At 38.9% G+C, this 6,000-nt stretch overlaps 1 protein-coding gene across 1 annotated transcript in view; it reads right to left on the bottom strand.

Moving 5' to 3' along the window:
- Positions 1 to 4,149: 4,149 nt before the first annotated feature.
- LOC115212848 (cysteine-rich motor neuron 1 protein) overlaps positions 4,150 to 6,000 on the bottom strand; it is a 108,135-nt gene continuing 106,284 nt past the window's right edge. Inside the window, exon 14 of the transcript XR_004999807.1 lies at positions 4,150 to 4,175. The gene's annotated coding sequence lies outside the window, so the exon portion shown is untranslated. The remainder of the gene's footprint in view (positions 4,176 to 6,000) is intronic.

A 6,000-nucleotide genomic window follows, 5' to 3' on the forward strand; every position in this document is an offset into this window, starting at 1 on the left:
TGGCTTACAAAGAGTAAGTCCTGGAATCGATTTGCTCGATCGACTAAAGGCGGTGCTCCAGCATGGCCTCAGTCTAAATGTCTGAAACAAGTAAAACTGTAAGGGTAGCAGAGTTATTTCCCTTGTCAATTAGTTTCACTTTTTTCTCTTTTTTCCTTCTACAGACTAACAATATGTGTTACAAAGTTAATGACACTGTATATTAAACTAGCAGTATCGCCCGGCGTTGCTCGGGTTTGTAAGGGAAATAACTATATAAGCATTTTTAGAGATGTAAAGTATAATAGCCATCTCAATATGGCTAACCACAAAGGGGGGGGGTGTTACTGTAGCTTTTTACGTTCTGAGATTTAATAATAAATTTTTAGAGAGTTACTTCCCTTATATATGCCAAAAATGCATTAAAAATGGGAAAAATTGATGGTTTTTAATCGTAAACTCATCGTAGACGCGCGCTAATACCCAGAAGGGCTCGATATGAATCACGACTATAAGATACCCGGTTTTGGTTAAACTGCACCGCAAAATGTGGGAGTAGTTAGGAATCTAAATCGTAGGAGACAGACAGCACACAACCTCACTTTTTTATATAAATATTACCGCTTCTCTAGATCTTGCTTTCTTTTTTCCTTGTCTTCCTCTAGTTTCTTCTTCAGTACCTCCATTCAACTCCACATGCTTTCTTTACATACAGAAATCGTTCTCCTTGTACTGCTCCTCATTTCGGCGTTCACTGTCCATCACACTCTCCTTCTCTCTCGGTTTATTTTGGCATTTCTCTTTTATCTTAGTTAATACTAGCACTATCGCCCGGCGTTGTTCGGGTTTCTTTCGACCCTTTAGAATTGGAATTTTTGAAAAGTAAAAATGTTGCATTATGTAGCTTGTTATTCTCTTTAAGTGAACATTTTTCTGGTTGAAATACACCGAAAAATGGCAACGCAGCAGTCAAAAAATCATAAAAGATAGGGATTTTCATAGAAGAAAAGCACCTTTTTGATGTAAATAATTTTTGGTGTTAACATGGTCCGATTTGAATTACATCTTCTACAGACTGAAGAGCACGCCTTCTATCATACTCTCAATTTTGGTCAACTTGCGCCACAGGGTCTCGGAGGAGATAGTGTTAGTTGAAGGCTACCAAACCTGCCACACACATACTTCAGCTTTATATATGTAGATTTACAAATGCAACAAAAGTGATAGATTGGCCTAATCGCTAGAGTGACGGACAAAATGTTTTATCCTATTGAGTTATGTAATGTTTATGATCTGAGTTCAAATCCTGCCATAATAGGTTTTGTCTTTTCTCCTCCTGGTGTTGATAAAATAAGTACCATTGGACTACTAGGGTCAATATAATCGATTGTGGCTCTCTCGCCGGGAAATCTGAAGCTTGGTCATGCTAGAAATCCAAAATACCATTCAGTATTCGATCACATTTCTCCAGTCTTATTTCTTTATTACCCACAAGGAACTAAACATAGAGGGGACAAACAAGGACAAAGAGATTACATTGACCCCCAGAGCGTAACTGGTACTTAATTTATCGACCCTGAAAGGATGAAAAGCGAAGTCGACCTTGGTGGAATTTGAACTCAGAAGGTAATGGCAGGAGAAATATTGCTAAGCATTTCGCCCGGTGTGCTAACGTTTCTGCCAGCTCGCCGCACATTTCTCCAGTCTTGCTATATCTCTCACTTTCAATGGTCATAACTTTTTTTTCTTTTTAATGCCATAAAACACCATCACACTTCTTACAGCCATATGTTTTCAGGCAACCACTTTTGCTAGCAGAAGCCCTCTGGAGGCCTTCCACGCCTTCTTTCTTCTAGCTACAGAACTTTTATTTAAGCAGCTCATGGCTGGCACAAAACACCAGACAAATTAGGTGATTGCCCAAAGTGCTAAAATGTCAGGGTGCCTCACAAACTCTGAATTAAAAATATAGAAACTTAGTAATAAAAGGAACAGGAGGGGTCACTCTGAACAGAGGAGGATGGAGGACAGTTATGGCTAGATGAGGGTAGACAAGGAGGACTGTGTTGTGATACAAACTGTCAAATGATTTAGTGTGAAATATTTCAAAATTTGCCAACACATTTATTCAGTGATATATGGGATCACAAAACTATAGATTTCTTGTTCCCAACTTTTTTGGGGATGCATTGTCAGCTGGTATAAAACAGGGTGATAACAAAGAGGGAGCTTTAGAAAATGGGCTGAACATTGTATAGGGCCCTTATTATATCACTTAGATCAGTGCTACTTAAGCAGAAAATATGAACCCCACCCTGCCACTGCCCCCCACCACCACCAACAAACAAAATAAAAATTGTGAACTTTTGGGGTTTTCTCACTTTTTATTAATCAGAAAACAAAAGCCATTCATATAATTTGTTCTTCCTCATGGCATTGGGCAAGTTTAAAATGTTTTAAACTTATCTTAATTTTATCAAACATAAACAAATCGGAATCGAAATTGAACCAATCCTATGACTGGCACCCGGCAGTTGCCAGGACCGCTGGACTGACTCCTGTGCAGGTGGCAAGTGAAGAAACACCATTTCGACCCTGTGCCGGTGGCATGCAAAAAGCACCATCTGAACGTGGCTGATGCCAGTGCCGCCTAGACTGGCTTCCGTGCCGGTGGCACGTAAAATGCACCAATCCGATCGTGGCCGTTGCCAGCCTTGCTTGGCTCCTGTGCCAGTGGCACATATAAAGCACCCACTACACTCACGGAGTGGTTGGCGTTAGGAAGGGCATCCAGCTGTAGAAACATTGCCAGATCAGACTGGAGCCTGGTGCAGCCTTCTGGCTTCCCAGACCCCAGTTGAACCGTCCAACCCATGCTAGCATGGAGAACGGACGTTAAACGATGATGATGATGATGATGATGATGATGATGAACAATTTGTCTGCTCCTTTTTCAGTCCTTTCAGACTCCACCACCCAGAGGAGTTTGGTCCTTTTCTTTAGAAACATTGACCCATCCTTACTTGTTCCTGTCCTTTTTTGTATTGTCTAACTGTCCAGATGTTTTGTTGTCACATATTATGGTCTTGTTCCATTTTTTCTTTTATGTATACATACAGCGGTACATACACTTTTGGTCTCCTGTGTGTAAATATATATATGTATGTATGAATATATGTGTGCCAGAAACTGCAGTTTTTGATCAGGGAGTAAATTATATTTCAATAATAATAAAAGGGTAAAATTAATTAATTAATTAATAATTTTTCAGTTTCTCAAATTTCTTTTTAATTTCATTTTTTTATTGTTTATAATAATTTTTTTTTTACATGTATTGCTTAAATTTCATTTCTTTTTGTTAACCTGTTGTTGTTGTTGTTGCTTAGCTCCAGGCCAGCCCTGATTGATCAGGGCTCTGATCAAAGGTAATCCAAACACGACCATCCTGTCTTTTTTTTTGTACACCAGGAACTACATTGTTACATGAAAACTTCTTTGTTTGTACATTAAGATAACCTTTTTTAGGTAAAATTATACAAATCTATATATATAAAACTGTAGTTGTGTGAGTGTCTGTCCCCTTCGATTTAGATTCCTAACTACTCCCACATTTTGCGGTGCAAATTTGGGTATCTTATAGTCGTGATTCATATCGAGCCCGTCTGAGTATTAGCGCACGTCTACGATGAGTCTACAATTTTAAAAATAATTTAACATCATTTTTTATTCCATTTTAATGCATAATTTTTCATGTGTCGATGGCGGTGGAGTTGGCGTCCATGGTCACACCTGCACCTGTTTGCTTCTCCCCCTTCTTCCCTCCCTCGTGAAGCTGTGGGGAAGGGAGTGTAAGGAAATCAATGTCGTAAAGCGTTGTCAAGGAGACCAGCGTTCTTTTAGAACGACTTCATGGCTTGAAGACACCAAAACAGAAATGGCTAAGAAAGCCCGAATTGGCATCTATAAGGGAAGTAACTCTCTAAAAATGCTTATATAGTTATTTCCCTTACAAACCCGGGTGATACTGCTAGTATTTTATAATTATAAACATAATTATAATCAGGGGTCAGCTAATTGCTTCACCATGCACCAAATTTAGAAATAGGAGCTAAATGCCTTTTCTACTACCATAAATGATCTTCCAGACAGTAACACACTTTTTTATATATACATACACACACACACACACACACACACTTAAAACCCTGCTCCAGCACAGAAAAAGTTTTTCATAGGAAAACACAAGAAAACGTTCAGAGCATAACATACAATTATAAAGAAAACAAGAGTCCAATATCTTTAAATAATGTTTATTAACGAAATCATTTATAATAATAATTATAATAATAATAGTAATGATATATATATACATATACATACATATAAATATATATATACATATATATATATATATATATTATACACTCAGTTTTTATATATACACACATATATGTTTAGTTTTTCATTTGTTCAGGATCCTTAATAATTAACCCCTCGTTTGGTTGTTTTCATATGTTTTACTGTGGGTGGAGGAGTGCCAGGGTGGGGGTGGGTGGGAAAGAGGCAGAGGAGGTAAGAGACAGTGGAAGGAGGAGTTTGGGTGGGTAGGTTGGGAGGATCCACAGTGTTTTCATTCATATAGTGGGGGTGGGGTAAGGAGTTGGCGGATGATAATATAGAGCCCTCTTTAAGGGACATTGTTCAAATATGGGAAGATGTTGGAGCGGGGGGATACAGGGGTAGGTAAAGATTTGTGTTTGTAAGATTTTAAATGATGTGAGGTGATGGTCTCCAAATAGGTTGACCTTCTCAGTACAGAATACACACACACAGACACACACACACACGTGTGTGTGTTTATATATATATATATATATATAAGTTTGATTTTGCTGCCTGCTTTTCCATGTTAGCATGGAAGGCTGGTAGGATTAACGAAGCAGTTTGTTTTAGAGACAGGGGCTCTTCCTGTCCCCTGCTCTATCTTAGTCCCTTCTTACAACACACATGGACACACACCATTTACTTTAAAACCAGGATATATATATTTATATATATTACTCTTTACTCTTTTACTTGTTTCAGTCATTTGACTGCGGCCATGCTGGAGCACCGCCTTTAATCGAGCAATTCGACCCCGGGATTAATTCTTTTGTAAGCCCAGTACTTATTCTATCGGTCTCTTTTGCCGAACCGCTAAGTAACGGGGACATAAACACACCAGCATCAGTTGTCAAGCAATGCTAGGGGGACAAACACACTCACACAAACACACACACGCATATATATATATATATACATATATACGACGGGCTTCTTTCAGTTTCCGTCTACCAAATCCACCCACAAGGCTTTGGTCGGCCCGAGGCTATAGTAGAAGACACTTGCCCATATATATATATATATATATATAAGTTTGATTTTGCTGCCTGCTTTTCCATGTTAGCATGGAAGGCTGGTAGGATTAACGAAGCAGTTTGTTTTAGAGACAGGGGCTCTTCCTGTCCCCTGCTCTATCTTAGTCCCTTCTTACAACACACATGGACACACACCATTTACTTTAAAACCAGGATATATATATTTATATATATTACTCTTTACTCTTTTACTTGTTTCAGTCATTTGACTGCGGCCATGCTGGAGCACCGCCTTTAATCGAGCAATTCGACCCCGGGATTAATTCTTTTGTAAGCCCAGTACTTATTCTATCGGTCTCTTTTGCCGAACCGCTAAGTAACGGGGACATAAACACACCAGCATCAGTTGTCAAGCAATGCTAGGGGGACAAACACACTCACACAAACACACACACGCATATATATATATATATACATATATACGACGGGCTTCTTTCAGTTTCCGTCTACCAAATCCACCCACAAGGCTTTGGTCGGCCCGAGGCTATAGTAGAAGACACTTGCCCATATATATATATATATATATATAGTTGCAAAGGAGTGAAGAATGGACATTGAAGGAGGGATATATGGGAAGGCTAGATAGAAGACGAGTGAGTATTCT

The sequence above is a fragment of the Octopus sinensis genome, linkage group LG6, assembly GCF_006345805.1.
Source record: "Octopus sinensis linkage group LG6, ASM634580v1, whole genome shotgun sequence".
Classification (NCBI taxonomy): Eukaryota; Metazoa; Mollusca; class Cephalopoda; order Octopoda; family Octopodidae; genus Octopus; species Octopus sinensis.